The sequence below is a fragment of the Pleurodeles waltl genome, chromosome 11 (assembly GCF_031143425.1).
Source record: "Pleurodeles waltl isolate 20211129_DDA chromosome 11, aPleWal1.hap1.20221129, whole genome shotgun sequence".
Classification (NCBI taxonomy): Eukaryota; Metazoa; Chordata; class Amphibia; order Caudata; family Salamandridae; genus Pleurodeles; species Pleurodeles waltl.
This window is the reverse complement of record NC_090450.1, coordinates 954117979-954133778: the sequence shown is the minus strand read 5'-3', so window position 1 is coordinate 954133778 and position 15800 is coordinate 954117979.

The window sequence follows — 15800 nt, the reverse complement described above, 5'->3', positions numbered from 1 at the left end:
TGCTTGGAGGCCATTCATCTAGCCCTTGGAGTTATTCTGGTGGTCCTGGGTTCAAGGAGCAGGTACAGGCTTCCTTGTTCTGTCAGCAGGGCAGTCTTTCCAGCAGAAGGCAGGCCTGACTATCAAGGCAGGTAAGTGTCAAATAGGGCAGGGTTCTGTGGTCTACCTGGGTCACCATAATGATGGGGGAAAAGTGCAGCTCCTTTGTAGGAAGTTGGCTCTGTATATACTATCTCAAAGTGAGAGATAGTGTGCTCAGAGTCCAGGGGTTCCGCTTAGAGGTTGATAGTGACAATAATAGATAATACTAATGCTCTGTTTTGTGGTAGTGTGGTCAAGCATTTAGGCTTATCAGAGGGTAGTGTTAAGCATTTGTTGTACACACACAGGCAATAAATGGGAACACACACTCAAAGACTTAGCTCCAGGCCAATAGGTTTTTATATAGAAAAATATTCTTTTTTAAATTTATTTTTAGAACCACAAGATTCAGAATTCAAGTAAGTGCATAAATTGTAAGGTACTTGGCATAGGTAAATATTGAACTTTGAATGAAAACAGTAAGGTACACATTTTTGGGAAAAAATGGCAATAAGCTATTTTAAAAGTGGACACTGCAAAATTCAACAGTTCCTGGGGGAGGTAAGTACAAGTTAGTTTAGCAGGTAAGTAAAGCACTTACAAGTTCAGTCCCTGGGGCATAGGCAACCCACCATTAGGGGTTCAAGTCAACCCCAAAGACCCAGCACCAGCAAAACATGGCCGGTCAGGTGCAGAGGTCAAAGAGAGGCGTAAATATCAGAGGCGCCTATGGAGACTAGGGGTGCTCCGGTTCCAGTCTGCTAGCAGGTAATTACCTGCATCCTCGGGGAGCAGACCAGAGGGGCCTTGTAGAGCACTGGGGGGGTCCCAAACAGGCACACAAAATACACCCTCAGCAGCACAGGGACGGCTGGGTGCAGTGTGCAAATTAGGGTTCTGAATAGAAATCAATGGAGGGACCCGGGGGTCACTCTGGTGATGCAGGCAGGGCACAGGGGGGCTTCTCGGGCAAGCCACCGACTGGTCAAAGATGAGTGCTGCATGCTGGTCACTTCTGCACCGCTAGTTGGTTCTTCTCGGGCCTGGGGGCTGCGGGTGCAGTGCTTTTTCCAGGCATCGGGTTCTTTGTTACCGAGCAGTTACGGTCAGGGGGAGCCTCTAGATTCTCTCTGCAGACTTCACCGTGGGGGTGCAGGTAGGTCGTCTCAGGGTGGCCACGTTGTGGAAATCGCCTGGGGGTCCTCGCTGCAGTGTTGGTTTTTCTGGACACGAGCCGGGGGCGTTGGGTGCAGAGTGTTGGGGACTCATGCTTCAGGAGTGAGGCTGGAGTCCCTTTAAAGATGGTTTATTCCTTGCTGTTTGGACACAGCTGCTGTCCACAGGAGTTTCTTGGTCCTTTGGGTTGCAGGGCAGTCCTCTGAGTCGGCAGAGGTCGCTGGTCCTGCTGGATGTGTCACTGTTGCTGATTCTTTGAGTCTGGAAACAGGACGGTAGAGCTTGGGCCAAGTCAGTTGTCGTCTCTGTTTTCTCTGCGGACCTTTCAGGTCAGCAGTCCTTCTTGTTTAGGTCGTCAGGGAATCTGTTTTCCTGGGTTCAGGGTCACCCCTAGATACTAACTTTAGGGGTGTGTTTGGGCTGGAGGGCAGTAGCCAATGGATACTGTCCCTGAGGGTGGATGCACCCTCCTTGTGCCTCCTCCCTTTGGGGAGGGGGGCACATTCCTAATCCTATTGGGGGAAATCCTCCAAAACAAGATGGAGGATTTTCTAATGAAGGGGTCACCTCAACTCAGGACACCTTAGGGGCTGTCCTGGCTGGAGGGTGACTCCTCCTTGTTTTTCTCATTATCTCCTCAGGACTTGCCGCCAAAAGTGGGGCTGTGTCCGGGGAGGGCGGGCATCTCCACTAGCTGGGGTGCCCTGGGGCATTGTAACACCAGGCTTGAGCCTATGAGGCTCGCCACCAGGTGTTACAGTTCCTGCATGGGGGAGGTGTGAGGCACCTCCACCCAGGATAGGCTTTGTTCCTGGTCACTGAGTGCACAAAGGCACTCTCCTCATGTGGCCAGAAACTAGTCTGGAAGTGGCAGGCTGGCAGAGACCAGTCAGCCTAGCACTAGCAGTTGGGCTGGCATGCAGAGTACATCTCTAAGATGCCCTCTGGGTGCATTTCTCAATAAATCCCACACTAGCATCAGTGTGAATTTATTGTGCTGAGAAGTTTGATACCAAACTTCCCAGTATTCAGTGTAGCCATTATGGAACTGTGGAATTCGTGTTTGCAAACTCCCAGACCATATACTCTTTATGGTTATCCTGCACTGACAATGTCTGAGAATTGGCTTAGACACTGTAGGGGCATAGTGCTCAGGCAGCTATGCCCTCGCCTGTGGTATAGTGCACCCTGCCTTAGGACTGTAAGGCCTGCTAGAGGGGTGACTTACCTATGCCACAGGCAGTGTGTTTTGGGCATGGCACCCTGAGGGGAGTGCCATGTCGACTTAGTCTTTTTCTCCCCACCATCACACACAAGCTGTGAGGCAGTGTGCATGTGCTGAGTGAGGGGTCCCTGGAGTGGCATAATACATGCTGCAGCCCTTAGAGACCGTCCCTGGCCACAGGGCCCTTGGTACCAGGGGTACCATTTACAAGGGACTTATCTGTGTGCCAGGGCTGTGCCAGTTGTGGAGACACATGTACAGTTTAGGGAAAGAACACTGGTGCTGGGACGTGGTTAGCAGGGTCCCAGCACACTTTCAATCGTAACTAGCAACAACAAAAGGCAAACTGTTACGGGGTAACCATGCCAACAGTGGCATTTTCCTACACAATGTCACTGCAGAATCAACACTTTTAGGAACACAAATGAGTTTTTGTGGCAGTGCATGAAATCTTTGCCCTCTAGGCACTGCAATGGAGGCAATGGAAGCAGTATTTAGGCAGGTTTACTAAGGCACCTCCTGGCCAGTAACTTATGATGAGGCTAAAATATGTGTCTGAGGTGATCCAAAATGTGAAGAACACTTCATTCAAGCATTGACAGAAGGGGGCTGACATATACGCATCACCAACTGAGGAGACTGACTCAAAATCCCTCTCTATGCTTGTTTTTGGTGTTGATGGTGCAAGTTTCAGCTAAAAGCTAAAGCTGTCTGTAAGCAAAACAAAAGATTATTTTCAGTTCTTTGCGGTAATATGTCACCACCGTGTGGTACTGTATGAATGTCCTCTCAGTGTCTAGAGATGAGGGACCTGATGACGTAGTTAGGTGTGGAGGTACCAGGTGGCTGGAATGTACAATTACAGCCTTTTATCTCCACACCTAACTACATCTATTACACGTTAACTTCCACAGAATAGAGAATGACTGTGTGGATACAGGTTCACTAGGTGGGTTTCCTCATAGATGCTTTCAGCAGGTGGTAAATGTTTGCAAAGAAGGCAAGGGTGGTGGTAGAGGGATTTGGTGGTGGCTGAAGGAAGGGAAGGATGTGGCCTACAGAGGGAAAAACATGACATGTATACCCCATGCCTTCAACAGGTTGAGGTGGCGATCGGGTCTGATTGCAATGCAGCTCATTCCCAAAGGAATTTTATTAGTCAGATTTTTCATCAAAGAAATTTGGATCTGGTGTTCTGTCACCCAGAAAATATGGGTGTGGCAACATGGCTACTTAAAACTGGATGGAGCGGCATCTTACTTGTGCGCTCCACTTTATCCATCTCATGATCAGTGCTCCTATGTAGTAGAAATGTACCTATCTAGTGCCTCCCTCAGGAACCTAAACCGTCTTTTGATAGAACTAACCTTGTCAGTACTGCAGAGCATTTGATTTCAAATACAGGGCTAGACTGGGCTTAAGGGACACTGGGAAACCCACCAGTTGAGTGTGGGGGCGTCTGGCTGCCTTCAGAATGGAATGTGAGTGATATTCAGCTGATTCAGCCCTAGAAAGAGCCCTGGTGAAGTGACAAGCCATCTTCATCTAGGCACATAGAGACTCTTTTAGGTCCAGAAATAATGTTGCTGCCTATTGGGCAGACTGCTCCTTCTCCGGCTTCCACACCCTATGCATGCTCCGCAAGATCTTCAGGGGGCTCCCAATCAACACCAGAAGGACCGTCCTTCAAGCCCTCATCACCAGCAGGCTGGACTGCGGTAACATTCTTTATGTAGACATCACTGCCCGCATCCTGAAGAGACTGCAGACAATACAAAACTCAGTGGCAAAACTTGTCCTTTACCTCCTAAGAGGAATTCACATCACCCTGCACCTCGAGAAGCTACACTGGCTCCTGATTCAAAAGAGATGCCGGTTCAAGATGCTGACCGATTCATAGCCCTGCACATAAAAGGACCAGCATAGATCAACAAACGAAAGACCTTCCCCCAACCAACCAGACATCTGTGATCCGCCTACTTTTTCCTTGCAGACCCCCAACAGATCCGCTGATCCAAAAGCGGAGGACGCTCCTTCTGTCACCTGGCGGCCAAAGCCTAGAATGACCTTCCCCACACCTCAGGAACGCCACATCACTCCAGGAATTCAGAAAAGGGCTCAAGACATGGTTGTTCAAGTGAACAGAGTACTGCAAAGCAGCTAGCAAATCCAGTGCCTTGAGACACTCACAGGAGATTTGTTGCACTTTATATACATCCTGATTGACTGACTGATTGACTGGCTGACTCTAGTGTTTTGTAAAGTTTCATGAAATTCTATTTGGAATTGCTTGTAAAATCTTATGGCTTTTCAAATGTATTTAGAAGCTTGTGCCGTAAAGTCCATCATTTGGTCTAATTTTATAAAAACATTTCATATGAATGGAGAACACTTTCCACCTACCACTACTTGCTTTGTGTAAGGCGGAGCATGGGCCATATCATGCTTGGATTTTTTTGGTGCAGCACAAAGACCTGCACCTGTTTTCTGTGCCTGCATTGCGCAGAAAGAGGCAAACCTCTGCCACTGTTTCCGAGCTGCACAATCTGAAAAAAGTACTAACTCAGAAGAATATTGGGTTAAATTCATTCACTTTACATACTACCAGAGCACAAAACAGGCAATAGACTCTGCACTGTGCCAGCAAATCTGATCATGATACAGCCCCGGCTATTAAAACATTTTTTGCGGTTCTTTGTGGGACCCCTTGACTTTTTTGCAGTAACAGATTTACTATCCACCTTGTCCAGGTGCTTAATTCCTCCAGGGAATCATGTGGATGATCAGAAGGTAGCGCCTGACTGTGACAAAGGGCAGCTGCACAGTGAGTGTCTCTGAAATGGAAGAGCAACCAGAAAATGCTTGAGTAAGGCACAGGGATTCCAGGCTTTATAATGGGCCTCGCCACTTTATCCATTAATCACCATAGCTGTCCACACTGTACACATTACTGGGGAACAGGTCTCGTCTTTGGGATTCACTCATGGTAAGATACATCTTAGTGACCGAAAGAGGATGCATAGCTAAAAAGAGGAAGCGCCCACCACATTGGGCGCTGTGATAATGAGATGGTAGCATTGCAGATGAGCACACACACACACAAGAGCATTGGGACGGAGCTCACAAGTGGGCCACAGGTACAGAGAACACAGCTGTGGCATGGGCACTGAGCACATAGGGAAACAGCGGAAAGGAGCGCAAGACTAGAGCAGTGGGACTCACCACAAACTTGGGAGCACTGGCACTGAGCACATAGATGAACAGAAGTGAGCAGGACATTGGGAAACATTTGGCTCAGCACACAGCTCGGCCACGGGAACGTAGCACACAGCTGGGCCACAGGCACTGAGCACACAGATGAATAGAGGAAGACAGCACAACACTGGGAGCAGTAGGACTGAGCACAGAACTGGGAGCTCTAGGACTGAACATGCAGATGGGTGCACTGGGACTGAGCAATCAGATGGATGCACTAGGACTGAGCACGCAGATGGGCGCACTAGCACTGAGCATGCAGATGGGTGCACTGGGACGGAGCATGCAACAAGGAGCACTGGGACTGAGCACTCAAGATGGGTGCACTGGGACAGAGCAATCAACAGGGAGTACTAGGACTGAGCACTCAAGATGGGTGCACTGGGACAGAGCAATCAACAGGGAGTACTAGGACTGAGCACTCAAGATGGGTGCACTGGGACTGATCACGCGGATGGGAGACTGGGACTGAGCAGACACATGAGCCGTCAAAGAGAGCACAACACTGAAAGCACTGGCACTGACCACAAAGCTGGAGCACGGGACTAAGCACACAGCTAGTGTACGTGTAGGAACACCGGGATGGGGCACATAGATGAACAGAGGAAGTGTGTGCAGAACTGGGACTGAGTACAACTCTGGGAGCACTGGGGCTGAACACAGGTGGGGCACAGGCACTGTGCACATAAATGAACAGAGGACGCAAACACATCACTGGGGCCACTGGAACTGAGCACAGAGCTGAGAGTACTGGGACTGAGCACACAGCTGAGAGTACTGGGACTGAGCACACAGCTGAGAGTACTGGGACTGAGCACACAACTGGTGGGAATTGAACTGGAATGAGCATAGAGCTTAGGGCATGTGTCCTGACCACATAAATTAATTTAGGAAAGAAGGACAGCTGGGAGTACTGGGGAGGAGCCCAAAGATGAGAGAAATGGGGTTGAGCACACAGATAAAAGCCCTGGGACTGGGCACACAGACGGGAGCACTGGGGCTAAGTACTCGATCTCGGACCACCTCCTCAGTTATCCAAGGAAGTTAAAAACCTTGGAATCACCATGGATTCCAAGTTAACTATGAATGCCCAAGTGGACAAATTAGCACGAACAAGCTTCATCACCTTGAAGACTCTACGACGCATCTTCCCCCACCTCGGATTTCCACACAAGGTGCAAGCTACTATCTTGCTTGTACTATCCAAACTGGATTATGCCAATGGCCTCTACCATGGATCATCTCTATCTATTATGAAAAAACTACAACGTATTCAGAACTCCGCAGCCAGGCTACTATTACATGTAAAGCCACAAGCCCACATCTCCCCTGCCTTGAGAGCACTACACTGGTTACCCGTTGCCAGAAGATGCACTTTCAAGCTGCTTTGTATCACCCACAAAGCTATACATGGAACAGGAAAGCTTTTTATCAGAAACAAAATAACCAAATACATCCAACAAAGAAACCTCCGCTCAAGATTGGCACCCGCCTTAGAACACCACCATACAAGAAAAAGACTATAGGTGGTACATCCTTCCCCGTTCAAGCAGCCAAACTATGGAATTCATTACCCCCAACTATAAGAGCCACAGATAACTTTCTTGTCTTCAGAAAACTACTCAAAATTCGGCTCTTTCCTTCATAACCACCATATTCGAACAACTACGGACTGCATATGCCTATGTTGATAAATATATTTTCTGATTATGTGTCTATTTCTAGTTATGTATAGTTCTTTAGAAAATATGTATTGCTAATATGTCAGAACAATAAAATACACACACACTCTTTAAACCTGTTTGACTAAGTATATTTAGTCATGGTTCTAATTATGCATTGTATGGACATATATGTGTGCATATGTGTGTGTATTCATGTGTGTATGTATATATATGTATATATATATATATATATATATATATATGTATGTTGGTCTGTGCTTGGCATGTTTGTGGGTCATTGCATGGTTCCTGGGTGGGTTGTTATACTAGATATCTATGAATCCCTGCTTTCATCTTATCACACTTATCTACCCATCATCATATGTCATATCTCTATCAATCTATCCTCCATACCCACTCTGACTCATCCCAAATCCATTCTACTACTTTCATCTCCTAAATAACTCTGCCTAAGCTCATCCCTCCGCTTCCATATCTAACTCACCAAACCTCACTCTACTACCATGACCTCCCAAACAACCCTACTAAATTCTCCCTCGTTTATCTCACCCTGCTACTATGATCTCCCTAACCCTTCCACAGACTCTTCCCTCCTCCATCCCCCTTTACTCATCCCAAGCCTTTGGGATGAGTAAATGAGGGATATACTCCCAATTAACACTTCTGGATTTCTTTCCTCCTCCACCGCTCCATTACTCCAGTCAATCTAACTAATTAACTCTCATATCCGCAGCTCAAATTAACTCATAATAATACTAAAACTATACTCATATTTCCCGATACTAATCCATCACTAATTCTTGTTGGGTTCCGGAGTAGCGTGCTACTCGCCGGAAAAGTGCTTTGACGTCTCATCAGGGGTAGTAAGCGCTATATAAATACTATTACAATACAATACAATACAATACTCAGCTGTGGCAGTGGCACTGAGTACATAGATGAACAGAGGACGGCAGCAGAACACTGGGAATAGTGGGTCTTAGCACATAGCTGGTAGCACGGGGACTGAGCAGGCAGATGGGGCAAAGGCACAGAGAACACATGTGAGCGCACTGGGGATGAGCACACTGATGGTGACATGTGCATTGAACCCACAGATCAACAGAGGAAGGGAGCACAGTGATAGGAGCAGTTGGGCTGAGCTCAAAGCTGAGAGCACTGAGATGGAGCACACAGATGGCAGCATGGCAACGAGCACACAGCTGGGATTCATGCACTGAGTAAAGGGAAGGAAATACTGGGGTTAGGCACATATATGAGCAGAGGAACGGACCTCACACTGGGACTGATCACAAATATGGGACCACTGGGGCAGAGCACACAGCTGGGGGCACTGGGGCTGAGCACACAGCTGGGGACGCTGGGTCTGAGCACACAGCTGGGGGTACTGGGGGTGAGCACACAGCTGGGGGCACTGAGGATGAGCACACAGCTGGGGACACTGGGGCAGAGCACACGGATGGGAGCACTGAGGCTACTGCACAGGTGAGAGAACCGGGACTGAGCACAGCGTTGAAAGCACTGAGACTGACCACACAGGAGCAGTGGGGCTGGGCGCACAGATGGCAGCTCTAAGACCGAGCATACAACTGTGGCAAGTACACTGAGCACACATGAACAGAGAAAAATAGCACAACATTGGGAGCAGTGGGACTGAACCCAAAGCAGGACGCATGGGGACTGATTACTCATAGTTGGAAGAATGTGAACTGAGCACACATCTAGGATCCAGGCACTGAGCACAGACTTTGGAGCACTGGGACTGCGCATATAGACAAATGGATAAAAGGTGCACAGAACTGGGAATGAGCACAAAGCTGAAAGTACTGGGACTAAACACCTACCTAGGGCACGGGTATTGTGCACATTTATGAACAGAGGACGTCAGCACAACACCGGGAGTACTGGAACTGAGCACAACACTGGGAGCAATATGACTGAGCACACAGCTGGTGGGAATGGGGCTGATTACACAACTGAGGGTATTTATACTGCTGACAGAAATGAACAGTGGAAGGGAGCACACAACTGGGAGCACTAGGATGGAACACACCTCGGGGGGCTCTGGCAGTGAAAAAACAGCTGGTGGAGTGTGGGTGAACACATATCTGGGGCATGGGCACTGAGCTCATAGATGAACAGAGCAAGGGGCGAGAGAGCCTGGAGGGGTAAGGCTTAGCACACAGCTGACAGTCCCGGTCTGGACACACTGATAGGAGCACTGGTCCTAAGTAGGCGAATGGGTGCACTGGGACTCAGCACACAAGTGAGAGCACAGGTCTGAGCACAGAGATGGACAGAGCAAGTGAGCACAACACCAGGAGCAGTAGGATTTAGCATACAATTGGTATTACTGAGACTGAGCACAAAACTGGGAGTACTGGGAATGAGCACATAGATGAACAGGAGAAGGGAGCACCACATGTGGAGTGGTCACATATATTGAAGCACTTGATCTGAGCACACGTGTGGGAGCATTGGGACTGAGTACATAGATGGGAGCACTGGGACTGAGTACACAAATGGGAGCATTGGGACTGAGTACACAGATGGGAACACTGATACTGAGCACACAGATATGAGCATTTGGACTAAGTACGCAGATGGGAGCACTGGGACTGAGGACCTATGGGAGCACTTGGACTAAGTACCCAGATGGGAGCACTGGGACTGAGGACCGATGGGAGCACTTGGACTAAGCACACAGATGAGAGCACTAGAACTGAGAAGAGTTGGGAACGCTCGGACAGAGCACAAAGATGGGAGCACCAGGACTGAACACAAAGATGGGGGCACTGAAACTCAACAGAGATGGGAGCTCTGGGACCGAGTACACACATGGGAGCACTGGGGATGAGCACACAGATGGGAGTATTGGAGCTGAGCACACAGATGAAAGCAACGAAACTGGGCACAGAGATGTGAACACTCGGACAGAGCACACAGATGGGAGCACGGGGACTGAGCACAAACAGGGGAGCACTGGAACGGAGCAGAAATGGGAGCACTGGGACTGAGCATAGATGGGAGCACTTGGACTGAGCATACAGATAGGAGCACTGGGACTGTGCACACAGATAGGAGCACTGGAGCTGAGCACACAGATGAGAGCAATTAAACTGGGCACACAGATGGGAGCAAGGAAACAACACTGGGAGCACAGGGACGGAGCACACAGATGGGAGCATGGGACTGAGCTCACAGCTATGGCACATGCACTGACTACAAAGATTTCCGCATTGGGGCTACCCTACAGCTGAGGTATGTGTTGTGGCACACAGATGAACAAACAGCACAGCATTAGAAATGATGGAACTAAGCACACAGTTGGGAATAGAGGGACTGAGCACACAGCTGAAAGAATGGGACTGAGCACCCAGTTGAGAGCAAGTGTACTGGGCACGTAAATGAATATATGAAGGAAGCAGGACACTGGGAGCACACAACTAGGAGCTCTGGCACCCGTCCCACAGCTATTGGGAGTGGAACTGACCACACACATAGTGCTGTGTGGCACATGCACGGAGCACACATCAAGGATCACTAGGACTGAGTACACACCTTGGAGCCACAATAGCTAGCAAGTAGATAGGAGCACTGGCACTGGAAAGACAGCTGCTAGCGTCGTTGCAGAGCATGCAGCTCGAATCCCTCGCAATAAGCTCACATTCGGATGCAGTGGCAATAATCACATGACAGGGGGGCACTGCCAACGAGTGCACAACTGGAAGCCCTGGCAATTGGCTTCTCGTTTTACACACCCAATCTATGGGCAGTCGGGGGAAGTCAGAAAATTGGTGGTTGATGCTGCTGCATACCTTTGTGGCCTCATAATGCCAGGTAATAATGCTTTCCATTTAGAAAACCTTATTTCCTTTGGGCACCTGTCTTTCCAGGGTTAAGAAAATCAAAGCAGTCAGGGCTTACTCTGGGGTGGTAATGAGTTTCAAGCTAGGATAGAGAGTCTCGGAAAGCAGACCATTTTAGTACCTTTTGGGGTCAAAGTATGACATTTTATGTGTTTACGTGCTAGGCTAGAGTAAACATAGGTCGTGGTTGTGGAACTTCAGTGCAGTTTGTGCAGGTCTTCAAGTCTACTAAGTTGTTAACTTCCGTCGCTGAGTGAATGTGGCAACTGTGGCAGACAGAAGACAAAAATGTATCGGGTTTTCTTGGCTGTGTCACCAGCCCCTGTAGTTTCCCGGAGGCCCTGGGAACAAGGCTTGACAATTTCGAGGGTTTTAAATTGGGTTCATACATTTTTAAGTTTCGGCAAAACAGTTCAAATCCCTGTAATGCACAAAGACCCAGCACCCAAACAGAAACAAGGATCCTATCCACGTCCAAGAACATATTATTTAGTTCTCTAATTAACAAGGCTATCAGGAATCTAGCTTTCGCAGAGTCCACTGACAGAAGTTGCACAGAGGAGAACCTCCTAGGTGTTGTCAAACTAATCTCAACTTATGGCACATGGAGTGTGGACTGCTGTGGGTTTTACACCCTCAAAAATGTCCTCAGGGACATCAAACCTAAAGGCAGTATCGAATCACTTGCCATTCCTGGTCATGATTTGCGGTTGAAGGGAGGCACCCAAAGGTGGGGGTACCATCTAAAACAACACTCATAACATGAGGTCTAGCAGCCAAATGAGACACCGAAGAAGACCAGTGACAATCTTCTCAGTCGACCTATGGTGAGGCTGCATGAAACCTTGGCCCAGCCACCCATCTCCACTCCTGACCTACCTTCCAACTATCTGCAATTTTTGTAGTTTGTAACACTTTACAAAAAATATTAAATAAATGTCTATCATGTCCCCTAAATCCATGTCTATTGTACCGCTGGGACCATATGTATTGTGACCTCTTAGATAATGCCTATTGTGCCCTTTGTGACCATATATATCATGCCTCATGAACCCATACCTTTTATGCCCTCTAAATCCATGTCTATCTTGCCCCTCTGAACCCCTGTCATGCCCTCTGAAGTCATGTTTATCGAGCCCTCTGAAGTCATGTGTATCGTGCCATCTCAGGACATGTCTATGCACTCTGGCACCATAGGCATCATGCCCTCTGAGGTTCTGTCTTCACTTTGAGACCTTATGTATAGTGCCCCTCCCCTAGAGGTCATGTCTGTTGCACCCCCTGAGGTCATGCCTATCATGCCCGCTGATGCCATTTCTATTATACCTTCTGAGACCAGGTCTATTTTGCCCTCTGAAGCCATGTCTGTTGTGCCCACTGAAGCCATGTCTAGGGTGCCGTGTGAGACCAAGCCTATTGTACTTTCTGGAGGCATGTCTATGGGGCCATGGGAGGGCATGTCTGTTGTGCCATCTGTAGAGATATCTATCCTGTCCTTTAAATCCACATCTAATACCCATTTGAGGCTTTGCCAGTCGTTCCCTCTGAGGCCATGTTTAAGGTAGGGGATGTGCACATTGAGGTGAAGGTTTTCATCTTGTGTGATGGTATGGATACAGTGAGAAGAAAGAAAGAAGAAACACCTGTTGGACTAATTCCCGCAACGTCCTGTTGACCATACCTTTTGCTTTCTTTCTGGTTATGTCATTCGTGCTCCTCTGGGGCCATATCTTTCTTTCAACCTGAAGTTGAGGCCTTCTGAGATCATTCTATCATTTGGGGACCTATGCGTGACCTCCGAGGTCGTGTCTAGAGGCCTCTGAAGCCATATGTATTGTGCCTTCGAGTAGTGCTTGAAATGGAAAAACAGATGTGCACCAGAGTACCTGCTTGCTTCTGAACAGTGCTGGTACTCTACAAAAGTACGGCACCCCTGCTAAGATGTGCAGGTACTCTCCCTTTCAAAATAAAGAAGTACAGGTCCTTAGTAACTGACAGTCCTGGCCATTTAAATCACTTTCTTTGAGGCATACCAAAGCGTGCCCTGTATCATCCACACAAATGCCAATACTCCAGATTGAGATGGGCGAATCCCGTTTTTTAAAGTTAAAAATGACTTAATTCTGTCTGTCTCCTGCTTGAAGCTGCCTCTACTACAATAGAAGTCAAGGGTGGGGGTGGGATATATTATCCTGGTTATTTGGGGCAGATTTAAGAGCCCCTTGCACCACAATATTGCCACATTAGCATCATTTTTTTTTACACTAATGTGGCAATGGTATGGCAAAAATGCCTCACCAGATTTACAAAGTGGCGCAATCCATGCACTATGCTATTTTGAAACCCCTTGCACCACATTATGCCTGCACCAGGCAGGGGGCGTTCCCCGTTAGGGAGGTGGGGGGCAAAAAATGGCACAAAGAAAACTAAAAGATTTCTTTGCGTCTTTTTTTTGGCATTTTTAACGCCTGCTCGGAGAGGAGTTAAAAGGGGGTACACCATTGGTTACAATGGGCCCCTATGTGACGTTCTGGGTTAGCCTGAACAGTACATCAATAGCATCAAAAATTCTGACGCTATTGTCCCCTACCCTGCGCCATGGTGAGCCATATTTTAAATATAGCGCACACATGCTGACGGTAGGGTGCGCTAAGAGGCGCAAGGAAAGTGGCACTGCACTGGGTGCAGCACCACGTTTCTTAAATCTGCTCCTTCGTGTTTAAATCCCACTTGCCTCTTCTAATATATTGGTATGTATGCATTCAGTCCTACTTACACCCTGAGGCCCTATATCAGAGCCCTCTAAGCCTCTCGGGCCTTGAGAGTTGCTTCTCCCCTAGGCCATGTCTCTCGTACCCACTGAGGCAATTGTCCTCACTGTTGCCCCTTTGAGGCAGTCTCTACTGTGTTCGTGACAGTGGCGTAACAAAGGTCCCCGCAGTACACTGTGCAGGGGCGACAGGCCTCTGACTGGGTCCGGGGGAGGGGGCCCCCTCCGCTCAAGTTCCGTTACCCCACTGGTTCGTGAGGCCTTATTGACAGTCTCTGAGGCCTATTCATTTTCCCCGTGGGGCGATCTCTCTGATGCCCGACCACCCCCTTGTCTGGCCCGCTGAGGCCACTCATGGTTCCGCTGTGACTGAGGCTCTTGGCGAGCCTGTGCTCAGAGGGCCGCTCCACGCTTCCTCCATTGGCAAGGCAGAGTCCGCTCTACGTTTGGCACAGCTCCAGGGGCAGCACGGACCCCTGCACACCACGCAGAGGCCGTTCCGGGTGGCGAGAGAGCTTCACTGGCAGCCCAGTGTGAGCGCATCCAATACTCTGCCAAGAGACAAGCAGGCCACGGCTAAAATAACCTTAAAGTAAGCGGACGAAGCGCACAAAAGTGCAAAGGGGCGGGGCAAGTGAGCTTGGAGACCAGGTCAAAGGCGCGGCTAAAAAATATCCTGGAAGTATTTTGATGGGCTTTCACAATCAGGTAACTGCATGTAAATTGACATGCACCTTATAGGAATGACAAATACAAGTAAAACTAATCGGTGGGAAAATGCACTGTTTTGTGTTATGAAACCTCCGTTAGTTAGTGCCATCTCTGCAGATATCTGTGTGTGTATCCAAAGAGCCACAGAAGGGAATCATGGCTGGTGATGTGTATTTTTAGTGCTAGGAGAACCCAGCCTGTGACAAAAGCTCTGTGAATATATAAGTTCGGTTCAGATTTAAGAGGGCCTAGCGCCTCCTTGTGACACATTAGCGTTACAAAGTGGTGCAATGCATGCATTGTGCCATTTTGTAACCCCTTGCGCCACATTATGCCTGCACCAGGCATAATGTATGCAAGGGGCGTTCCCCCGTTACAGGGATCGCAAAAATGGCACAGTGGAATCTAAAAGACTGCACTGCATCACTTTTTGTGACTACTTTTAACGCCTGCACAGAGCAGGCGTTAAAAGGGGGTACACCATTGCTTTAAATGGGCTCCTATGCACTGTGCAGGATTAGCGCCAACATTTTGGTGCTAATCCTACACAGTACATCAATAGTATCAAAAATGTTGATGCTATTGCCCTTACCCTGAGCCACACGGCTCACACATGGTGGCGGTAGGGGGCACGCGAAGGGGCGCGTGAAGGGGTGCAAGGAAAGTGGTGATGCATTGGATGCAGAGCCACTTTTGTTAAATCAGGCACTTATTATTTTACTCTTGCATCTGAAAAAGTAGAAGTTAGGCTGCCACAAAATGCACAAAATGAAATAGGTTTGAGATAAGTGCTTTTAAAATATAGATGTTAGTAATATGCAACCAGACTGTACCTAGTGCAAGGGTCCTCTCAAAAAGAATACGTCTTAGTCATCACAAAGCTTTAAGTAAAGCCAACATGGGCATCCAATCAGCGTTTAGATTTGCAGATTAACCATATACAAATGTAAATTTCTTTCAAACAGCAGATACCGTGGCAAATGGGGTTGTGACTTGTTTAGCTCTCTAACCTTTGTCTTAATAAAAAG